The 22,862-nt window shown below is 43.5% G+C and overlaps 1 long non-coding RNA gene across 1 annotated transcript in view; it reads right to left on the reverse strand.

Moving 5' to 3' along the window:
- Nucleotides 1-1,332: 1,332 nt before the first annotated feature.
- Nucleotides 1,333-22,862, reverse strand: part of LOC142414568 (uncharacterized) — a 29,348-nt gene continuing 7,818 nt past the window's right edge. The window contains exon 3 of the long non-coding RNA XR_012777121.1: nucleotides 1,333-1,950. This is a non-coding gene — a long non-coding RNA (uncharacterized LOC142414568). The remainder of the gene's footprint in view (nucleotides 1,951-22,862) is intronic.

Raw genomic sequence — 22,862 nt, forward strand, 5'->3', positions numbered from 1 at the left:
GTGCCACCTCTGACAATTACCCTTCGACATGCTGGGAAGGAAATCAGGCACAAAATGCCCGTTAAAATAACAGTAGCTCTCATGCCCGATTCCCTGTGCGCTTCACTACGCGCATCCCAATTTATATTCAGTTGCGCACGCTGAGAGCGTGAGCACGTTTGGAGCAGGAACAGAAGTTACACTGAGACCAGGAGTTAATAACCCATTTTTCACACCTTCCACGCTGTTTGGGATTTCTTCCCAAGCTGCGGCCAGGAGGATTTAATCTTGCTGACGTTGCTCTAGCCCTACAATGAAATCAGTTAAGGATTTTGTGATCTTCCTTACTTTCCATCACGCTATTCTGAAAGCGTGAAAGAAGGAAATTAAGTGGTTTGTCAGGTGTTCTTAGCCGCTGTTCTCCTGTTATGTGTTTGTTAAAAGCAATCAGAGTGTTGCTGCTTGTAGTCAGGTAGAAAAAACTAACGGAGGTAACTGGTGTTTTACTACAAAATGGGTGGGAACGTAAGGGTAAATAAGCTCAGTATATATCTATATATGTCTCCTTTCTCTTAGCGTTGTGCTCGTTTTTGGCAGTGGTTTGGACCATGGCAGCCTGCCGGTGCTGCAAAGCTGGGAAATGCTGGTAGGTTTGGGAGGATGAGGGGGAAACGGTGGGGCGGGGAGGAAGGGTCAGCCACCGCCTCTGCATCCGTGAGTCCACGCTGGCCCCTCTCCAGCAGCTCTGTCCCCACGGGCACCTCCTGGGCTGCGGTGGCAAAACGTCCGAGCCCGTCTGTACGTGGCGAACGGGATGGGTCCTGGTGCCAGCAGCGAGCCCCCTGCCCCGCGCGGTGCCTGTGCCTGCCCGGGGTCCGCTCCTCGCTGCCGAGGGCAGATCCTGGCTGCCTCTGCCGCCCAGAAGGCGTCCCGTGCAGGTCTGCTCAATTCACACAAGGATCCCGCGGCACCATAAATACTGAGCAGGAAGATATGAAATCCAAATTGCTTTTGGTTTTTTTATGTTTTTATTTTTTTGTAAGTGAATAAGAAAATAAGTTCTATAAGCAAAATCATGAGATAGTCTGTCACGGTTAATACTTATCAAGCAAAGCACTGTTCTCTCCTAAAAATCTCGCTGAAGGGAAGCAAATGATGTCCCGAGTGCCTGATACATCAGACCTCCCAAGTCCCAAGGGAACCTCATTTTCCAGCAGCAGCGCATACAAGCACATAGGCAGAAAGTTTCTTTTGCAGTGCCTTCGGTGTAAGTTCTGTCCTCCGCGGACACGTTCCTCAGTATCTATAGGGCCGTTGTAATCGGTCCGAGATGTAGTGCCTTACACAAGCAGTGATGCCTTACACGAGTAGTTCTTGAATTCTGACCTGCCGTGCCTGCGCACAGCGGGTGCGTCTGCATGCCTAGGTCTAACGCTGGGCTATGACACCTCAAAGTGGCTACTTTCTTTTCGGGCAGTTTGTGACTCTGTCTGGATGCATACCTTCATATTATCAGCTAGTCTGGAAATCCTTTTTGAATATGCAAATAGCGTAAGAGGAAAGGAAACCTGTTTTTTGAATAAAACATGAACAAGGGAGAAGGGAATGCTTGCTCTATTTTGGTAAAAGATACTAAGATCTTCTAAAGACAAGAGGAAAAACCTTATGTTATGACTTAAGAGATTAGGTGGACTCTGTGTGTGCAAAGGTGTTTGTATATAAAACTAAAGCTGAGAAAATTCCAGTTTGATACGCCTTATCGTATTCTTGGACTGACCTGTTCAGCCCTGAAGACCTCTTACAGTCTCGGGAGGTAAGGCTATTTCCCCCTCTGCAGAGGGGAGGTTTCCTGGGGGGGGCATCAGCAAAGCCTGGCCTGGGGAACACGGACGCCGAGCACCATCTTCTCCTCAGGCGGGAAAATTGGGCTTTTGAACGTCTGTCAGCTCCTGGTGGCTCACGTCGTGAGAGCTGAGAGGAAGGGAATGCGAGTGAGAGGACTGAAGCAAATGCAAAACTAGTATATTCAAGCAAGAATTATTCCAAAGTCATCCTAATACTGTCATTGACTTCCACTGAGGTTCAAAATGCATCCAGAATATCATGGGATTTCTGCGATGTGTTAGAAAGGAAGATTATGGGAAACAGACTTTTGCTACAGCTCTTCTCTCCTAGCAGGTTACTAATTTTAGAGCTACTGTTTTGTTGGCTATAAATTAGCTGTATTGGAAAGCACTGGAATGATGGCACAATAATGTGGCAAATGAAAATGAAGGATCACTGTAATTAAAGCATTAGAAGACAAAGACCCTTTCAAGTTATTCCAGATACCCAGCCCACAGTGAATCAGAGAATTTGGTTGCATTTATCAGCTTTTGTCGAGCTTACTGGCCCTGCAGATCCCCTTTTGGCAGGTCAACGTGAAAATCTTTCAGCGGTTTGACCGCACACCAGGTCGAACAGGGATCGATCTCGCCACCACCCACTGATTGATGGTCTGAGCATCGGGCTGGAGTTAGAGGTGAATCCCCTTTAATTAAAATGTATGGAAAACTGATTTTCTGTGCCTGTCCTGCCCTGTATGTGGGAACATTTGCATTGCTGATGATGAAGGGGTGGGGATGTCTGCCGGTAGTTGACTTCTGCTTCATCATCCACGCTTGGCCCTGCTAACGAGCTGCTCTGCCCCAGGGAAGCTGGCTTTGCTAGGTGAGAAAAGTTATTTATTCTCCTATCCCGCCTTGTTCACAGTCTTTCCTGAAAAGAAATTGTCAATCATGCTTAATTACCCTAAATTATGTGTGGCAGATTGGTACAGAAGCGCTGCTTGCTCCAGGCTGAAATGAGTCCTGCAAAAGTGAGCTCTGGGATTGCAGATGAGGATACGAACCACATTCCAGCATGACCTATCAAAGCAATGCAGCATCCTGGGGTAACCGGAAAATGGGGAAATTATTCCCACTTTTTTGGGCGTTTTTTCACTGAAACATTTTCATTTTTTTGGCTATGCTACACAGCTTTTCTTTGATTTGTAGAAATAACACAAAGCCTTTGCTTAGCTAGAAATAAGACTTTAAATCCCTAGCTGATCTATGCAACTAGTTAGCAAGTGAGGCAGGCTGAATCCCAGGAGAAGGCGGTGGTTTGCTTTAAGCCTCCTCCTGCCAATGACATTAGGAGGCACGTCACCTCTCTCCCTGGGTTGTCCATGTCGCTGCTGCAGTCAAGGCCATGGCTCTTTCCCAGGTCTTTACACATCTCAGGAATTCACAATTCACCTTATGAATTAGTCAAAGTTGTGGGGTTTTTTTAGCCGGTCCACAGAACACTGCAAGCATGAAATGATCAAGAAAAATGTGCAACGTAAGTAGGAAATGTCATTGATGCAAATGATGCCCCAAGGGCTCAGGCTGTGTATGATGGGACTGAAGAAATGTGCAAGAAAAGGAGATGCACTACACGTGTGTCCAGTAGGCTTGCTCCTTTGAACACCTACAAAACATTGCACAACTTGAACCTCTTGTGGATGGAGGCACGTTTCACACAAGCAGGGCTTCCCCCCAACATCTACCCTCCTTCTGGGCTTGCAGAAGCAACCTGGAATCTTAATGCAACTCTAACCTGAGATCTTTCCCCAGCTTATTGAACAGAAATCGTCAAAATACCCCTCTGCACCAGGAGTCTTGGTGCACTGGAAAGCTGCAGTACAGGTTTGGCAGTGTTTGCATCTCTGCATCTCGGGAGCATGGATGTGAACACTGCCAGGAGCAAAGGGCCAGCGACCGGCTCATGCCACTTTTAGGAAGACTGATGCTTGGTGAGATGGGGATGCAGAAGTCTGGGTGCTTAGAATCACAGAATGGTTTGGATGGGAAGGGACCTTTACAGGTCATCTGGTCCAACCCCCCTGCAAGAGCAGGGACATCTTCAACCAGATCCGGTTGCTCAGAGCCCCGGCCAACCTGACCTGGAATGTTTCCAGGCATGGGGCATCTCTGGGCAACCTGTGCCAGGGTTTCACCAGCCTCAGCGTAAAAAATTTCTTCCTTACATCTAGTCTGAACCTCCCCTCTTGTAGTTTAAAACCATCACCCCTTGTCCTATCGCTACAGGCCCTGCTAAAAAGTCTGGCCCCATCTTTCCTATAGGCCCCCTTTCAGTGCCGGCAGGCTGCTGTAAGGTCTCCCCGCAGCCTTCTCTTCTCCAGGCTGAACAACCCCAGCTCTCAGCCTGTCCTGCAGCAGAGGTGTTCCAGCCCTCGGATCACTGTTGTGGCCACCTCTGGACCTGCTCCCACAGCTCCGTGTCGTTCCTGCGCCGAGGACTCCCGAGCTGGACGCAGCACTGCAGGTACAGGCTTCCGCACTTGATGCGGACCCTGTGAAAGAGGCTGATGGCACCGGCACTGCCAGACTTCAGCCCGCAGCGGGTGTGGAGCTGTATGGCTGATGCACAGATGAGTTGAGGTTTGTGGGCACCTCGGTGGTCACTGGTGCCACCTCTGCCCAACGCCAGGACAGCTGGATCAGGCCGCTCCGCTCTTGTCCAGGCAATTTTGGATGTCTCCGAGGGCGGAGATCCCACGTCCTCTCTGTCCCCCATTCCAGAGTTTGGCTGCCCTCCTGCTGAATGTGTCTTTCCAGATCTCCAGCCAGGGTTTCCCACGTTACAGCCTGTCCCTACTCTCTGTCCTGTGCCCCTCGGAGCACAGTCTGGCCCCATTGCTCTGTGCCTGGCAGGTACGGGGTGACTTGCTCTGGGTTTGCATGCACCCACTTTAAATAATAATGACCCATTCTCCTTGATGAGGGTGTCTTTTTTTTTTTGTACGTGCCTGTAGAGAACACCAAAGTACCTTCTCTTGGGCCTTTCTCTTTGGTATCTTACTCTGTTTCAACCAAGGCTCACAGCTGAATCAAGCTGCAGCCACTGATCTCCACAATGCTCGTAACAATCGCTATCGTGTCCTCACTACTTATCTTGATTCCTTCAAGCTGCAGCTATCAGTTAATTCAATCAGGATTGATTAGACAGTCAATGAATAATTAGTTAAATGATTTGTGCTGCACACCAGAAAGCCCAATCTCTGTGGAAGGAGTCCCAGTACTCACCACTGGTTAAAAAAAAAAAAAAAAAAGGATATCATAGCTCGGTTGAGCTCAGTTTCTGCACCGAGTCCCTCTCTGGAGCATCTCTCGCCATTTCTGTTGGCTCTGCTGGGAAATCAGGATCTGAAACCAGGAACCAGCAACTGTGGCCCTGTGGCTATCCCAGCGCTTTTTGGAGTGTTTTGTCAGCTGTGCTATTGAAAGTAGTACAAAAATTATTTTAAATTTACGATTTTATACTTGCAATATTCCATGCAGGATATCCAGTAGCAGAAAATATCATATTCTGCAAAAGACTTTTACTTGGTTGAAACAGATCCAAGCAGAGAAAAGAAACCCCTCTAAAATACTGCCTAGTTCAAAAAGTCTGATTGTTCTATACTGAGGTGAGCCAGACATTTGTGGGGTATTTTACACTAAAAATACTCATTTTCCAAAAAGATAGGAAATACTAATCCCATAAAAAGATTACATTTCTGAGTATAATATTTTACAGAATCCATAAGCTGGGATATGTGGTGGGTTATTGCTTGTCTCTACTAAAAAAAAAAAGGCACAAAGTCAATCAATTGCTGATCTACCATTTCCAAAATGCAGATACCCCTTTGTTTGCCGTGGATATGACAGCGATTTTATGTTATCATAAAACCAAGTTTCCTTCCTGAGCTGCAGGCCATAGTACAACCAGATGAAACGGCTTTTTTAAAATCTTTGGTTTTGACCTGCCAGCCTTTGGAGCCGGGCAGCATGGGAGACCTTGGATCCACGGTGCACGCTTATAAATAATTCCCATAAAATCCTCAAATCCGGTTTTGCTGGAGACCTTGCTCCCGCAGAGCCCCATTGGTGTGGGGATGCTGAGACCTGGTGCACGGTTTGACCTGTTTGTCCATTGTAACCTGAGCAAACACTGCAGCTAGCTCACCTTCTGACAATAATTCATGGGATTTTCATTAGCTTATTCACTGTTATTTTGAACTAATTTTTATTTACACTGAGCAGGGATCATGAATATTTGACACACAACCTGTGCTGTTTGACTGACTGATCAGATCAATCTCACGTTGCCGCTGCTTCTCCCTCGCTAGACGTGGCAGGAGCACCTGCAGCGTAAATCTTTTTGGTTTGATTACACCACATTTTCTTTATGTGGACTAGATGTTATGACAGACGTTAGAGCATCTCTCTGGTTGGCACTTGCTGTCAGTTGGATATATGCCCAGTGCGAATCCGAAATGTACTTTGTGTGGCTGCTATTCCGATAAAACTGAGTTGCTTGGGCTTTTGTGGGAATCACGCGGAGGTAGATAACGCGAGTGTGGAGCTCAAGCAGAGGAATCTGTCCTCTGCGCTCTTGCTCGGGGTTGGTCTTGACTTTGGTGCTGGTCTAAGGCCATTTCTTGGTTTGCGCGTGAAGCTCTTGAAGCCTTCTAGAAATCTTGGTTTTGAGTCTTGCAATAATTGCTATTTGGCAAGGAAAAAAAAATTCTAAATGGCAGAGCGAGGTGACTGTATGAGAATCGCGGGCTGGGCACAGATGAACAAGGAGCACTGAGTGCAAGGAACGACTTACCCTCATATAAAGCTATTAATTCAGGTCCCTGACAGAGTCGGGCTGTACCAGCGTGATGCTGTGCCTGCGCTAATCAGCCAGGTTAATCCTCAGCATTTAATTCAGTAGGGCTCGTTACTGCAGGTCCCGTGCTGTAGCTGTTCTGCTCCCCGTTGCTGACCCCGCTCGCTCCACTGTGGGTGCCCGCAGCTCTAGCAGTGACGCTCCGGGCACGGTCGCGAGAGCTCAGCGGCCGACGCCAGTGAACGCGCGGGAGGGCTGGGGGGCTGCACAAGGGTGCTCGGGTGGGCCGATACGCACCGCGCTGTGTTTGCAGGCTCGGTAACCGATGGCGTGCGTCAGCCGCGATGGGAAGTTACCTTTGGGGGAGAAAAATAAAAAAGCAAAGGAAAGAGAAGGGAAAGGGGAGAAGCTTTTCCCAGGGGCCGGCCATCTTCTTTCCCCTCACAATCTCACTCTGGTTTGCTTAGTTGCAGATTGGCAGTGGTTCCACCCAAAGCAGAGGCTGTAATTTGAAAAACAAATGCATCTTATATTCTGGAGGCGGGTTACTTTGGGGACTGGCACGTCAGAACGCAGAGTCAGATGAACAGCAGGTCTCAGGGCTGACAGACTTAAAAATAACCCCTAAACCCCCACTACCTGTGGTGTTTCCCTCCAGAATAAATGTGAAAAAAGGATTTTTAATATGCACTAGCGCTCACCAGGGCAGAAGCTGATGTTACGATGGTTAGGCAATATTAATCTGTAGTCTCTTATTTTCAGGTTCAGCAGGGTGGGCTTCCCGGAGTGTTAGGGAAAAGGAGCCTTTGGAGGAGGACGCGAGACAGCGTTAGAGATGCCCGAGTGGACTGTCCCGCACGATGGAGAGCACGGAGGAGCAAGGGATTGCTCAGGGACCTGCGGAGGTGACACAGGAACAGCCACAGAGAGCAGCAGGCTTTAATCCAGGATAAGAACGTCTTTCAAACCCCGCAGTTTTAATTGTGCAGCACGGTGCTGCGCGCTCTGCAGACCCGGCTGTACAACCGCAGCCGTGCGCCGTGCTGCTGCGGACGCGTTCCCTTGGCCCGCAGTGGTGGGCTTCCAGGCAGTCCGTACGCATCCCGCGAGCTTTCCCTGCCGCTCCGCGTTCCCCGGGAAAATACACCTCAGTGCCTGGGGTTAAAAATGTAATTCACTGCCTTACGGCGAGGGATCTTGCTGCCTTCTGGTGTAGCAACCTGGAGCTCTGCTTCGGGAGCTGGCGCTGCTGCTTTGCAGCCAGATCCCAAAGCGTGCCAGCGTGCAGGGAAAGACCTTTTGCACTAGGGCTGTGGAGGTGGCTCCTCTTCTCTCTGAACACTGAAATACCTAGTAGGTATTCCCTGCTTACCAGGGATCACACTGTGCAAGGTGCGTACGAAGACTAAAGCATCTTTCTAAGAAATAGTCTCTAAAGGAGACAGTTTCCACGACATTAATTTTTCTTCATTGTCTTTGTAAATTTAGAAAATATGTAGAAATGTTTTAAGCTCAAGAGTAACCAGCTCCCATAAAGAAATAAACTCACGGCCCAGAAAGAGAGACAAAAATTAGGAAGATGTTCAAACAAGCAAAACATCAGACATGGTGACATAAATATTAAATATGAACATAAAAACTCTAGGACCTCAGAACGGGATTTGCAAACACTTATGTGCTGGTGGAACTTTAAAAACTAAATCAAGGAAACCTTAATGTTTAAACAGTATGTTTAAAATTTAACCTGTGCATTTTTCAGTCACCCATGCTGCACGGCAGCTGGCTTGCTTAATGCCCAGACGAGAGCATTCCTCTGCGTGCAACCAGACGCTGGTATTTCCCCCAAACGCAACCAAAACCCAAGCCAGTATAACCAGTGGCAGACTGCACTGGGGGGGCTCGGGGGTAGGCAGTCCCGTCCTGGGCTCTCTGGTAAAGCAAAGATGGGCAGCCCAGACCCACGGGGATGCTGCTGCAAAGGGCTGGGCTGGTGGCAAGCGCTGAAAAGCAGGGCGAGACGTCACCCAGCAAGGTTTATCCGGTAAGGCGGGTCACGAGCGGCATTAAGGGTAAGCCAGGAGGGCTTACGCTCGGCTGGGATCAAGCTTGGAGCCTTCCTCGAGAAAAGCCGCTCCTGGACATCACGTGTCCCTGCAGCAGCGGTGGAAAGGGCTCAGCTGCCGCAGGGAAAGCGCCTGCAGACGGCTTTCAGGAGGACTTAAAAAATAGAAATCTGCCGTGATGAAGAGTGGGAAAGGAGCTGCATATCCCCACAGCAGTACGCTTTCAAGAACAGAGAGAAAAGGTCAAATTGTTCGTGGGGCCCAAGTTCTGCAACCTCCGTGTGCTGCCATCGGCAGCCTTTCACCAAAAATGGCATTATTGCCCAGCAAAACGCTGCTCAGTCTGGCATAAACCAACACAATGAAAAAATATTTAATTTCACAAATTTCAGTCACTCTGCTTTCCCTTCCTGCCCCTCCTCCCCACACCCCTTCTGCTGTCCCTTCTCCCCACTCTTCTGGCATAAAACCCTGTTTCTTCCCTTAGAAGAGACAGAACTGAAGGACTCTCTGGTCCCTCAAGTCTTAGGTGCTAATTATACTGGATCTCTTTGCCTTTCACTTTTTTTTTTGTTTTGCATGCGATATCTGGCTGCAGGAGGCTTGTGCACAGCTCTACAGATGTGTTTATGCTTGGCAACGGTAATGATAACTTGGTTATGGCTCAGAGAACAAGCTCATTGCAGAGTAATAGTTAATTTTAAATATTAGAAGCCACGAAGCAGCAGCAGTGAAGATGGCAGGTGAGGAGGCTGAGCAGCGGTGCCAGCCCAGCATCTTCTAGCAGAAGCTGCAGTACCATAGCCATGACCGAGGAGTCTCCCATCACCTTAACAGCCTTCGTTCTTCTGGAGAACCAGTGTGCCATGGTTTAATACAAGGCTCTGCGTTAGGCTTTCATGGGCAGCAAAGGGGAGCCCCTTCCCAACACCACCAGCGCAACCTGTGCCCCAAACTGGTGTGGCTGGAGGCTGATGCCTGGGGGCGCGGTGGGCAAAAATGAGAAGGAAAAGTGGCCTCACGGATCTTTGACTCCTGCACTGTCTCAGCAACTAATGGAAAACAGCACCATGCCCAAGACTCTTTTTTTTAAGGCCCTCAGAGGATAATCACATTAAAGTAGGTCTCATAAATAATTCACCACTGCTGACTTAATGCCTTTTTTGTGCAAAGGCCAATTATCAAAATAAACATCGAGCTTCATGTAGATCAGTAAATGAAAAAAGTCATTTCTATGACATGTAATATATGCTCTCGTTTATAAATTGTGCTACCAAATACAACTTTAAGTGCTTCTCTCTCCACCATTTTTAAAATGTTCCATTAAAAAAGAAAATTTAAAAACTAACCTGCCAAGATAGACAAAGGAACTTTAAAAATTATTATAGCTAGTTTTGTTTCTAGATTAATGAAACTTAGCACTAATGCAACAGTTAGCTTACTGGTTCACATAAATCCACCTTTTTGCTCTTGTTGCTAAAGCACCACAATTAGTTGTTATAAATGGCAGCCTGGGAGGTTCCCAATGCTCAGCCAGACGTGCCTGATCCAGCACTGGGGACAGCTCGGGACGCTGGAGCATGTGGCTTCAGGGGCTCGACAACGAGCACTTCCACCGCTGCATTAGAGCCGTGGCAGCGAACGGGGTCAAGGGAGCTTTAGGACGAGGAACCGAAGTGGTCCTGAGTGACCTGGGAAGAATGGGCAGGGCAGATGGATTAAACCCCCTTGGACTGGGACTCAAGCAGTCTCCAAGTAGATGGTTTCCAAGGATCTCCGACAAGGCAAGTTCAGTGTAAGTGGTCTTTTATCAGGGGAGCGAGCAAGGTGCTTGACTCCAAAACCAGCAGAGTCAGAGAAGCTTTCATGTACCAACGAGGCCAAGAGAGACAACACACCGCCTTGAGCCACAGCGATGGACAGTAGCACCTTGCTCAGGCTCCTGGGGAGGAGGATGCCTCCAGCAGAAGAACATCTCATGGAGCGACCTACTTCATGAAGGCAGTCTGTTTATTTTTTTAACATCCAGTGAATTGAGCTCTGCATTTAGAAACTTTTTACTGCTGCGAAAGCGGCGGTGGAGCAGGTCCCATGCACTGCTGAACCGAGTCAAACAATGCATGGCAAAAAAACGCGTCTGGAAAATGCAGATCTCCTCCTAGGGCATGGGTGGAATTATTTGTTCAAAATTACTTGCTGCGTAGTGAATCTATTCAAGCAATCCATAGTACAGCATTGCCTGAAAAGGTTTTTCCTACGTATCTTTCTCCAAGAAAAACTAATAGCAAAACTGTCATATAGTTTTGAAGTTAAATCTTGACCAGGTTTGCGCTGGCTTAATGAAAAAATCTGCATAATCTGTTTCTTCTTAGTTAATCAATTCCTGCAGGAATTTGCGTTTCTCTTGAAAATACTTTGTTTTATAATAAAGCTTTGCGAACAAGCAAGTCAAAGTTACCGATCCTAAACGTGCTTTGTGCTAGCATTCATAAAAATAAGGTACTTCAAGTGCATTCTAAATAAATTTTTTAAAAAGCTCTCCTTGCTGATGCATGTGGGCACGGTCCAGAATCTGCAAACTATTCCCTGGAGCCTCCCCACAAGAGCTCAGGTAAATGATGTTAACTGAATCTCTGCTTTATTAAATTATCTCATTGGTAGCTGACTTTATAACACACGTTGCCAAATCCCTCTTCTATATGAAAGGGAGATCTGAACTGTTTCAAATTTTAACCGAGATGTGGGTTCATGGAGAGGTATATCAAGTTTTATGGCTTTAGTGTTCAACGTTCAGAGAACTCCTTTGACTTCAGTAAAAAGTGATGGGATTTGAGGGAACTTCTGCCTTCCTAGCTGAGAGATTCAGTGTGATTTAAGTGGCTCTGTTGATCTTGCAGAAGAGTCTCTCAAACATTATTCACTCCTCTGAGAAATACGCGATTGTCGAAAGCCGTTAGATTCTTCCCATTATTGTTTGGGTTGTCTTGTAGAAGGATGAATTGCCCTGTTTTACTGATCACAAATCAGTATCACAAACACTATGTTCTGTAATTGCATTTCATGTAACAATTTACAGTTTCTTTAGTGAGAATATGGCTTATGGGTTATAAAACAGAAGCGGTAGAAATATTTAGCTAATGGATTTTTCTAAGCCACTGCAAAAAATTTATTTGCATTATAACTTCTCCAAGCCATCCATTTTTATAGTTGTACCCATTTCCCAAGCCAAGCAACGTTATTTTAATCAAGTCCATCTGCTAGAGCTTAGAAAGGGCAAGGAATGTGAAAGAAAGGTGGCTTATTTCACAAATACGGATTTGGATATGTAGTAGGAGTATACCTTACATACTACCTATTGGTTTTGGACCAGGTGTGCTCCGTTATTTCCTGGCAGACATTCCTGTGTTGTCCAGCTGAGGAAAAAGGCAACCAGGCAGCACGGCCAAGTCCTGCTTGTCTTGTCCCGACACGCAGTTAGGTTGAGGGTGGGCTGCTTGCTAATGCCCAGGGCTGGGAAGCACCCTCAGCCCCCACGAGTACTTAACCACAGATTCACACGCTCCAAAATCCCCCAGCTGAAACCCACGCTGCCAACTTGCTACAATCCCACAGCAAATTTATTTTAACGCACATATTTTTATTAAAGCCGATGGTGGCTAATAAGCACCGTCTTCCTTCTCCACAGCTGGTGCCAAAGCCCTGCGTGCTGGCTCGGGTCGCCCACCCCGGGGAGACGCTGTGAGGTGGCTGCGGTTCCCAAGCCTCTGCTTGAAACACCGCACGCCAACTGGACTGTGGTTTGAAATCCAGGCAAAGACAATTATTTTGAACTTTGCAGTTGCTGGAAAGTCTCCTTGCTGCATGCTGCACTCTAACCCTGGGACAGCTGTCCCAAAGGGCATGGTTTCCAAGAAAACTGCAGCACTCCTTTTAACCAGCCCCCGAGTTTAGAAATCCTTATGGCTTTTGCTTGCTGTGTGGCCCTGGCATTTTGGTAATTGCTTCAGCCTTTGTGCAGTCTGGCTCTGCGTCTCCTCTGATGAAACGGTTCCTGGTCCAGATGTTTCACTCCTGCTTATTAACTCATCCTTTCTGGTCACACTCAGTGCTACTTCCCTGTCTTGTATGTGGGAAAGAAGGTGAGAAGTATTTATGCTGGTCTTCGCTTGGGTCATCCTCTTTGGGATTGTGTTTATAACACTTTATATTGCTCACATGTGTAAGTGGTGGCACCGAACTCTCCTGACCAAAATTCAAGTGCTTGTTCCCATGCGACACGTCAAGGCTGGTACGTTCTGTTACGTGGCGAGGCTCTTTGCCCATCTCACGCTTCTGTCCGTCCCATGCTGACCACGTGCTTTAGTCATGTCACAAAATTTAAGGTGTGCCTGGTACGTGGCTGGCACTATTCATAACACGATGAACATCTGCCTTGGGATCATGCGACTGATGCACTTCACTTGATGAAACTACCTGTTTTATTAAGAAGATGCTTATAAAATTGTTTGTTTATTAAGGTTGGACTCAATGATCTTAAGGGTCTTTTCCATCCTAAATGATTCTATGAATCTATGATCTTTGGAATCTATCTATACATATGCATCTGGCTAGCTCTGTTTTTCTTTGACATGGCCAAGATTATACAGACTGATAAAACTTCAGCTATAGCACGGACTTTTTGGACAAGTTGTTAAAAGGTGCTGCAAATTAATTAATATTTACCAGCGACAAGGATGCTGAGCATCTGAAGTTGTTTGGAGAGCTTAATTTTATTTAACAATCTGGACTAAGAAGGGGTCTGCAAGATGTGCTGTCATCTGTCACCTCCCACCCAGACGTTCTGCCATAGCTTCCATAGGATTTAGAAAATATCCCAGAAACCATATGCTAGCCCAAGTATAAGACTCATTAACCAAAAATGTCAAAAGAAATGGTCAGTAGAATTCTTTCTCATCTTTATTTTTGTTGTCTTCTGTTCTGACTCCTTCATGTTCACTTGCAGTTTTCCTATCTAGGTTAGGTGCTTGGGGATTTCTCTGTCTCCTACTGTGATTTCTTCATGTCTGAGTTTCTGTTCTAAAGAGAGCCTTTCTGTCTCTGGCTGATAAGGCATGTTTTTCAAAGATCAGGTGGGTTTTTTTTCCCTTCACTTGTCTTTACCTTCTTCTTCCCCGGTGTTGTTTCTCTCCACTGGCCAGTTATCTCTTCCTCTCTGGAGAGCACGTCTGTCTTTTCTTTCCCTTCTATTTTCTTTTCCATGCTACCACTGTTATCTACAGTTCAGTTTGTCTCATATCTTTATGAAAAGGTTTACTCCCACTTTTCTTCTTTTTCCCTTCAGCCTGCATTCATCCAACCTTTTATTTCTCTTTTGTTTATATCTCGTTGATATTTCAAGTTAAGTAAAAATTTACTGCTTTTGCTTAAAAGAAGTAGATCCGACTGGGTTTGCAAGGCCTTTTGGTGCAGGACTATGTCACAAATGGCCCCGGAATAACCTACGGTGTCAAACTTAAGATCATTCACAATTTTGGTGACTATATGTGATTTTGACATGAAACCAAATAGGGTATTTTTGTGTGTATGAATTTAACTTCATATTCCATGCTTTCTTGGCCAACAGTCCTAAAAGCCCTCTTTGTTTCAGAACGGCCATTAGTAAGTATCCCCATCCGCTCCGAGGACATTCCAGGTACTGACTGAGCCTGGTTTCTCTGCGATTGCTCAGTAGCTGGAGATATTACGATCCGCTTACTCTCCACCCTTGGGCTAACACGACCATTTCGCAGCAACACCACCTCGTATCATGAAGATAGAAGGTACCTACGGTTACTCTGGGGAAAAATGAGACTATGCATGGAGCAGCATGCATGGAGTGTGGCAGAAGGTCCATGACCTCTTGCTGTCTGTCCCTGTGAACCCCTGCAGAAAAACTGCAAAGGGAAATTTCGAGAGTAATTTCCAGCATTCTGATCAATGCCATTTGTACCACTTGTAATATTAGGGGTGGTAATAAGATCCATCAAGACGTCTCAAGAAAAGCTGGTAAAAATGTCTCCCGTTTTAAAGCTTTATTGTTATGTTCAGTAGTTGATATTTTGACAAAAATGTTGAAGAATTCCAGGAACGCAGTGAAAATTTCTGGGATATATTTTTTTCTGCTCTTAACTTGATTTTTGCATTAACATTTTATACCAAATTAATTTATCAGTTTATATGCATATACACGTGTATGCACATAACTTAACATGTGCATATATGTATGTATTAGATATGGATAACCTTAAACAGGTTTTTTTTGGTTTTGTTTCTGTGCATATGATGTGAGCCTATTCAAGTGATTAAAAATATGACTTCACGGGCTGCTGCATAGGCATAGGCACTTACGGTTATGTAGTTGTGCTGAGTGTTTCAGTTGTCATTGTGGTACCTTCAGGAGCAATTACCGCTGCGGTGGTGTTGGAGAGATTGCATGAATCGCCGTGATAGGGAGCAGACCTTGTACGATACGAGTGTTTGTACTACGTGCCTAGATGACCCCAAACTGCAAGACTCCTCCAACTAGCTTTAGAAAACAATCGTTAGTGAGCAGTATCCCCAAATTCTTGTGGTGGTCTGGAAATTTCTGATTTGTCAAAATTAAATCACGATAGATAGTGATTTGAAAATGTTTATGAATATTACCATGCTGTTTATCACCATAGCTATAAAAACACATATACTGTTACAGAATTGTAGAAAACAAGAATAAGTACAAAGCGATGCAGAACAGCTTACTGGCTACAGTATGTGGAATAAACTAAGTTAGGGATGAATTTTTTTAACAACATGTTCTATACTTAAAGGAAATCAACATCGACATGGTTTCACACCTGCAGTATTGCTTTTCCCGTATTTTCTGGTAACTTTTGATTTAATAGGTATATTTTTCAACACCTCTGTTAACATCTAACAAAAAATTAATGACTAAATACAGTAACTTCTATTGATTCCGAGCTACCCTCCGTGCAATTTCTACAGCTGTGACTCTGTAACATATCCGTGGTCTGTGCCACATGCAAACAGATTTCAAATGATTAAATTTGCCTCATTACTATTCCATTCCGCTCCCCTTAAGGATTTCAGACATATACTTTGGGGACTCAGTCTAGTTTTTATTTTATATCCAGTAAAATATCTTTCAAGTGTCCCTGAGCACCTTTGCACAGAAGAAAACAAAGAACCAACATACAGTTATCAGTATTTGGCTTTCTCATAAATATCTAGCTTAAAATGGCTAACAACTGGCTGTCTGTCTCTAGGATAGTCGTGAAATATGAGTCTCCAAACATGTTCTTGCAGCATATTAAAAGATTTTCAGCCTTTTTTTTTAGTCAGACCCAGTAGCCACTGAATAGATCAAGAAGTGTTTATATTGTGTTCACTATTCAGCTTCAGTTCCATGTTCCATCTAGTTAAACATGAGGGGGATGTAATATATTCATTTTGCAAGAAAATTCTATATTCTTTTGAAGTGATGAATGATTCAGCAAGGCACTATCAGAGTTGATAACAGTTTTGCTAAGCTGTCCTACTCTCCATTGTCAGGTTATCAAAATACACTGCAATAAAGGACACTTTGCATTCTCCCATTTTATACTACTAGCCCACAAATATTCTCTGTAACACATAGTCCATACATTATATAGTATGCCTGTTGCTCAGATTCTCTGCTTGCATTGCTTTATACTTTAACTTCATCATTAGCCACCGAAGACATTTTCATATAGGGAACTATTTTAATTAAACAGACCCTTTGTATGCCTATGGCTCTCTCTCTTTTATAATGCAGCAGATTTTTTTTTAGTCCTACCCTATGTGAAATCAAACCTCAGCTGCAGGCAGAGTCGGAAATGAATCCAATGTCTGAATGGGCATGGCGTGGAGACTAAATTACATTCTTACCCCTTTGACATATTATCTGACTGCAAACTTGTAGACAAGTTGGTGGGCAGCAGGTCCCGGCAATGTCTGAAAAGCATGTATTTATGTAAGACTGTATAATGACCACTTCAAATCTTTTTTTGGTATTTACTTTTGTATCCACGGGGTAAGAAAGTGCTATTGTCTCCGTTTTACAGATAAGGAAAAAGTACTTAAGGAGAGTATTCCCAAAGGCCAGCCGTGGCCCGCAGGGACTAATGTTCTTAGACTTTTTCTGTAGACAACGGAAAGTGCTCTGAAACATGTTTTGCTCGAGCTCTTCTCCCTCCACTTCCCAAAGCTAGCTTTGTGGGCCAGCCCTCCACCTGCTGCCAAACGGCTTGCCAGAGTGGCATGTGAAATCTATGGAAATGTGAGGAACTGCAGTGAAGCCTCTGCACAGCCCCCTAACTTTTGCTCTGTCTTTCCTCACTGCGCTTGTTTTGCTAAGGGAAGGAAGAAGAGTTGAGTTGAAGCAGTCGAGTTGAATCATGCCACCAGCAATTGGTGATAACGCTAAGTTATGGGCACGTAGACCCGTGCACGCTCATTGCAGTGTCCGGGACTGCCGAGCGGCACGTGTGTCACCCGGCACACACGCCACTCTCTTCGTTGCCTTCTGCAAAATCCCCTATGCTTTGCAGTCAGATATGTTTTCATGTACACAGGTAGCAACGGAAAATTAAAGAAGTGTCACGCTTTAAGTTCAAATGATTAAAAAGAATGCATTCCAACAGGCCAAAATACTTTCAAAATACTTTCCATAAATACTTTCAAAATGTGGGGAATAAAAATTTCTTAGCCGCCCCAGTTGTAGCAGAGTTTGGACACAACAGGTAGCTCATTATGGTTTCAGAACTGGCACAGAAGTTTACCTCCAAAATGTAATTGTTTAGACGATGTTAAGCTCCTGAAAACACAGAATTAGAATTAAATGCCTTCTCAACCATAGCCATGGCACTGCAGTCATGACGCTAGGATACGCTGGAGCACAAGTGCTTTAGACAAACATAACAGGCTGAACAAACAGGCAAGAAACACTCCACCTGCATAAAGGAAGCAATTTGTAAGCATTCGTGATCTCCAGCAAGGCACAGAAAGCAGGCACCAGCCAAAATGATCACCAATAACCACTTCACAGAATTTAAATACAGTCGTGTGTCCCTGACTATTATTATTTTAGTTGTCACTTTGTCATTGCTGGTAGTATATTTTTTTTAAGCTCTTCTTTTCCATATTTCATTTTCTAAATACAGGCGTTGAAAATAAAAACCTTACTTTTGGCTTTACGTTTCATTTCGTTGCAAATATACATTGGTGATTCTCTGTGTACATGTTCAGCATGGAGGTACGTGATTCAGAAAGGTCTTCAGCCCTGACACTAGGTGTAGCAGATGATAAACTAAGAGTTCTGCCACGTGAGGTGTGACTCTGAACGCTGCTTTTCTCAGCCGCCTTGTCCGCATGCTGCTATGTCCACCTTTTATTTTTTCCAAATATAAAGTTGCTCTTTTTTAGTCTGTATTACAGAAAATAGGGCTCAGCTAGGTGCAGTAGTAATGATATAATGATGCAGGAGCAGCAAAATGAGCAGAAACGTATTTTATTCCATAGGATTCAAATTTAAAGTTTAAAGTTGTACCATGCAACTCAGGATTAGTATTTATGGTGATTTGGAGGCATATTACAATCAGGGATTGTAGTATCATTTGTATGATACTACATATATACATACATGATGATTGTAGCGTCAGAGATGTCCAAAGACACATTTTAACCTAAAACATTTATGCCACGTCACTGTTGAAGAGATTGATTTGCTTTATTTTATTCTCTTCAGTTGATTTTCCCGGCCATCAGTGAATTATTTTTGTTTTGTCTTGAGTGTCGTGTTTATTAAATTTCTTCTGCCTAGTCATTTTGACATGCTTTTGAATATCAGTGTCTGTAATCATGGGTCTATTCACTCTACTTCATCCCGTGCTTGTCTCAGAAAAGGTTACTGGAAGGATCTTCAGATTTAAAACTGTACAGCTAAAAAAACCTCTGCTTCTCTTACAAGCCAATCTCAACCCCTTTTGTTTCTGGCACACATCCATATAGCTGAGATAAGTAAATAGTGAGTCCCTAAACAGATGGCCATTAAGTCCATCACTTGAATGCCAACCAATCTGGGAGCTATCAACCTTTCTGCGAGATGAAGGGTAAACCAAGTAGGTAAATTCATCTAGTATCCCTTCTGTAAATTTTCTTCCTTGCATTTGTTCACATTCTCTACAACCTACGACAATCTCTGATGAATTATGGTTACCACGCTTGATAATCGCATTCTTGTAAACTTTATTTTAATTGTTAAATGGAAAGTTTTACAAGATGAATATTACCCTCAGTATGCAGATGAAGGAAACACACTCTCTTGTTCAGATAGTAGGTGATGATCTTAACTGAATTTTGGGTATGCTAGAGTTTCTACCGAGCTGATATTTATCTCAAGGAAAGCCCCAAATCTGAAGAGTTTGTTTACAGCTGGAGACAAGCCTAGCTAATTACTAATCAGTCCTTAGTAACACCAGGTTCTGAAACACGATCCGAGATTTGGACAACACTTACTTTTGACTTGTATTATCTGAACACTTCACAATGTGGTATTTTAAATGAGTATTGGTGAAAAGGGTTAAACACATGTTCGTTCATTCACATTCGTTTTGGGCAGTTTTGTGGAACAGCTTTCACAGGCTGTTCCTTCTTTCAAAATGTTGTTGGTCTTCGTTTAAGAGATGAAAACAGCACAGGTACCAAGGGAAGATACCTGCCTGTCTCTACTTTGTTATATAGACATTTTGAACATGCCTCCTTAGAGCTGACACGAGCTCTAGGCGAAATAGTTCACTGTGTCTGCACATGCCATTTTTCTTTCTAGTTGTGCTGTCTGCCCCTGACCGTTCCGCTACTTCTGTTGTGTTTCTAAAGGTTTAATATTGTGTGTCACGGTCATAGTTAATATTGTGTGTCACGGTCATACCGAGTATTAGTATGGAGTACTTCAGAGGTCTGTGCACAATGGCATCCAGCTCTTTTTTCTGAGAGCAATACTTAAGGTTCCATCAGTGTTCAGGCTATACTTTTCAGAACACGGTGTATTTATCAACTGAATTTGGTCTGCCACTCTCCTAAATTGCTGTGCTTACTTAAATACCTAGAGACTTCTTACTCTTTCTCTCTGAGGCAGTCTTCACCTCTATGATTAGCCTCTCGCATAGTTCTGAAGAATTTTGCCATCTGTTGAAAAACCCAAGCTAATCTGTATATTCTTTCCTGTCTGTTTTGCTGATGTTCTAGAAAAGCTTTCATTTAAAGAGAAGTGTTTGATGTAAACAAGATGATTTGGCCAGTGGCTTTCAGGTATAAAGCCTAGTTGTTTTACAACATTATTTTTAATTTATATTTCAGGCTATATTACCAGCTTTTTACCTGTAATTCCCTAGGTTCTTGCAGATCTCTTAGAAAAGTATTATTTGGCCATGAAGTTACGCAGCATTTTGATCTGACCTGCTTTTTTACTTTCGACATTTCTCTGACTGTGATAGTCTACCTTTGTTACATTTAAAGAAAAGATATTTCTCCAGTTTCTTCTATAATAAAAAACTGTACAGATAAATACTTCAGCTTTTCAAGAGAGTCTTTATCCTACAAAATTACTTTCTTTATATCCTTGTGGCTAAGCCTATCCCCTTGCTCTCTTGCAACTTGCCTGCTTCTGAGATAATTATTAAGTTTTTATATCTTTGACTGTCTGATCTTTGCATTCTCTCTTAGCTCATGTTACATCCTACGTTTTAACTACCAGAGTTTATTATTTACACAGCTTTGAAAGAAAAAAATATCTGTGCCACATCTCTTGCGCTGTTGGCAGGATAAGCTCTAACTTCTGCGGTTCCATCCTCTATTGTAAAGCATAAAGAAAAAAAGGAATTTTTTCAGACTCCTGCTACTTTGCTTATTTCTTAATGATCTTATTTTTTTAATAAAATGTTTTTTGTTTTTTTTCAGATGGTACAGTTTTTACTGAGGTCTATTGTGTAAACATTAAACACTTGGAAAAGTTTCAGGAACAAAACTGCCAAGTTAACTGATGTACTACTAAAACATTACATTAGACTCAATAAAGACATCATAGCATCTTTCCACAAATAAATCAGTTGCTTTTTTGTCTCCTGACAAATAGACATTCTTAAGATGTGAAAATCCATTACAAAATTAGTACAGTATTGGAAAAATGGTTATATAATAAATAGCTAAAACTGGTATAGTAAGTCTTTAATTAGTCTTTTACTAAAATACTGTCCGTGACTGGCACATCTCTGTAACTCTTTCCGTCTTCAGTTAAGAAAAATACCTTATTCCTGGGTGGAAATTTAAAACTGGAAGTAGACCTTTTTAGAAACTGATGAAGGTACGATTTTTGTAATCTTTATCTTTAACATTAATTTTCACAAATGGCTAAGCAAAATCTTTTGTGAGGATGATGATCTGAAGTGAAGATTGCTCCAGATATTTGGGTGAACAACTAATTTTTCATAAATGAAATTCAATCAGTGAAATTTCAGTTTGTATCTTCCCATATACATATGGTATGCTGCCTACCAGCTGCTTCCTATGGACACTCATATCTAAACGCTGTTCTCGGTCCTGTGAGCAGTCTCTTTTTTTTCACAAGAAAGTACAAGGGTAAGCAGTTCAGGAGGAAAAAGGACTTCACCAGTCTGAGTCAAGAAAAGGTACAGGAAATTTTACTTTACAATAGGTGAGCATAGGAGAAAATGGAATGAAAACAAACTTTCAATTAAAACTCAGAAGCATATTGTGGGAAAGAAAGTTAGAGAAAGGAAAGAATTTACTGTGGATAATTCAGGGTACTATTAAATGTTTAACTGCCAGATCAAAAGGAAATAGCAGAGCTGTTTCAGCAAGAGGTCCTTACATTTATGCATTTATTCTCACTTTGCATCTCCAATAACATGGCATTAGACCTTTCTTGCCTATCCTGTTTTAGCCCTGTGATGTTCTTCTCCTTCATGGAGCCTGCCCAAAAAAACCCAGGGCCCCACACATGGACCTGTATAGAACATATATCAAATAATATCCTTTGATATTATAGCAACTGCCAATGCAAAATTTGTTTCTCAAAAAGAAAACCTCTGCAAACAGCAGTAACCTTGGCTTTCTAGCATTAATTATTTTTCAGGTTAACCCATGTAAATTATGTGAAAAGTTAACACTTACTGCATAATATAAACCCACCATCAACATTTCTCACATTATTATGATAGTCATGTTCATGCCACAGTAATACATTTCCCATTACAGCTCCTTCTTCTTAATTCATAAAATATAATTACCACTAAAAATGTGTGGGGTTTTTGTTGTTGTTTTGGTTGATATACTAAACATGAATACAACATTTTTTTTTCTTAAAACCATAAAATTTAGTTCATCAGATATCTACATCATTTGACTTCATTTGACCTCTGTGCTTGGAAAATGCATATATATAGTGCACTTTAAGTTTAGTCAATATACAGTACATTGGCAATAGTAGTTACGTATCTACTTACTTAATTCTATCCTCACAGTGCCACTGTTCGTCTGCACGTACATTACTTCAGCCACTTTCACCGATTCCTCCTTCCACACTGCAACGCAGAGTTTAGCAGTCTGAGGATTTAATTGCAACAATCTTCAGAGCTCTCTCAATGCCTACAGGAGGATATTCTAAAGGTTAAAGTTAGCCTCAACCTCACAAAACATCTGCCAAAGCTCCCTGTAAAGTCGACTGAGAGAGGCTCCTCCAGAGAGGGCTCTGGAGCAGGAACCTCAGCTGCCCTGGTTTACTTGCTGAGGAGTACCCCTCTCTGTTGGCCACGGGGCAAGCCAAAGGATATTAACTTCATTCCGCTTCCCTTAGCTTCTGTGAACCTCTACGTACAGCTACATAAGAGGTCTCTACACAATGTGCTACAACAGGCTTTTGGAAATGCTTGGCTTTTTAATCACTTACCTATTCTGCATCTGTGAAACGTTTGGTGACATAGCTGTCCAGCCTTTGCTGACAGTGAGCGGGCATTATCTGTAGCACAGCAAATAGCAGCTGTATGTCCAAGAATTTGTTTATAC

This window comes from Mycteria americana, chromosome 9, assembly GCF_035582795.1.
Source record: "Mycteria americana isolate JAX WOST 10 ecotype Jacksonville Zoo and Gardens chromosome 9, USCA_MyAme_1.0, whole genome shotgun sequence".
Taxonomy (NCBI): Eukaryota; Metazoa; Chordata; class Aves; order Ciconiiformes; family Ciconiidae; genus Mycteria; species Mycteria americana.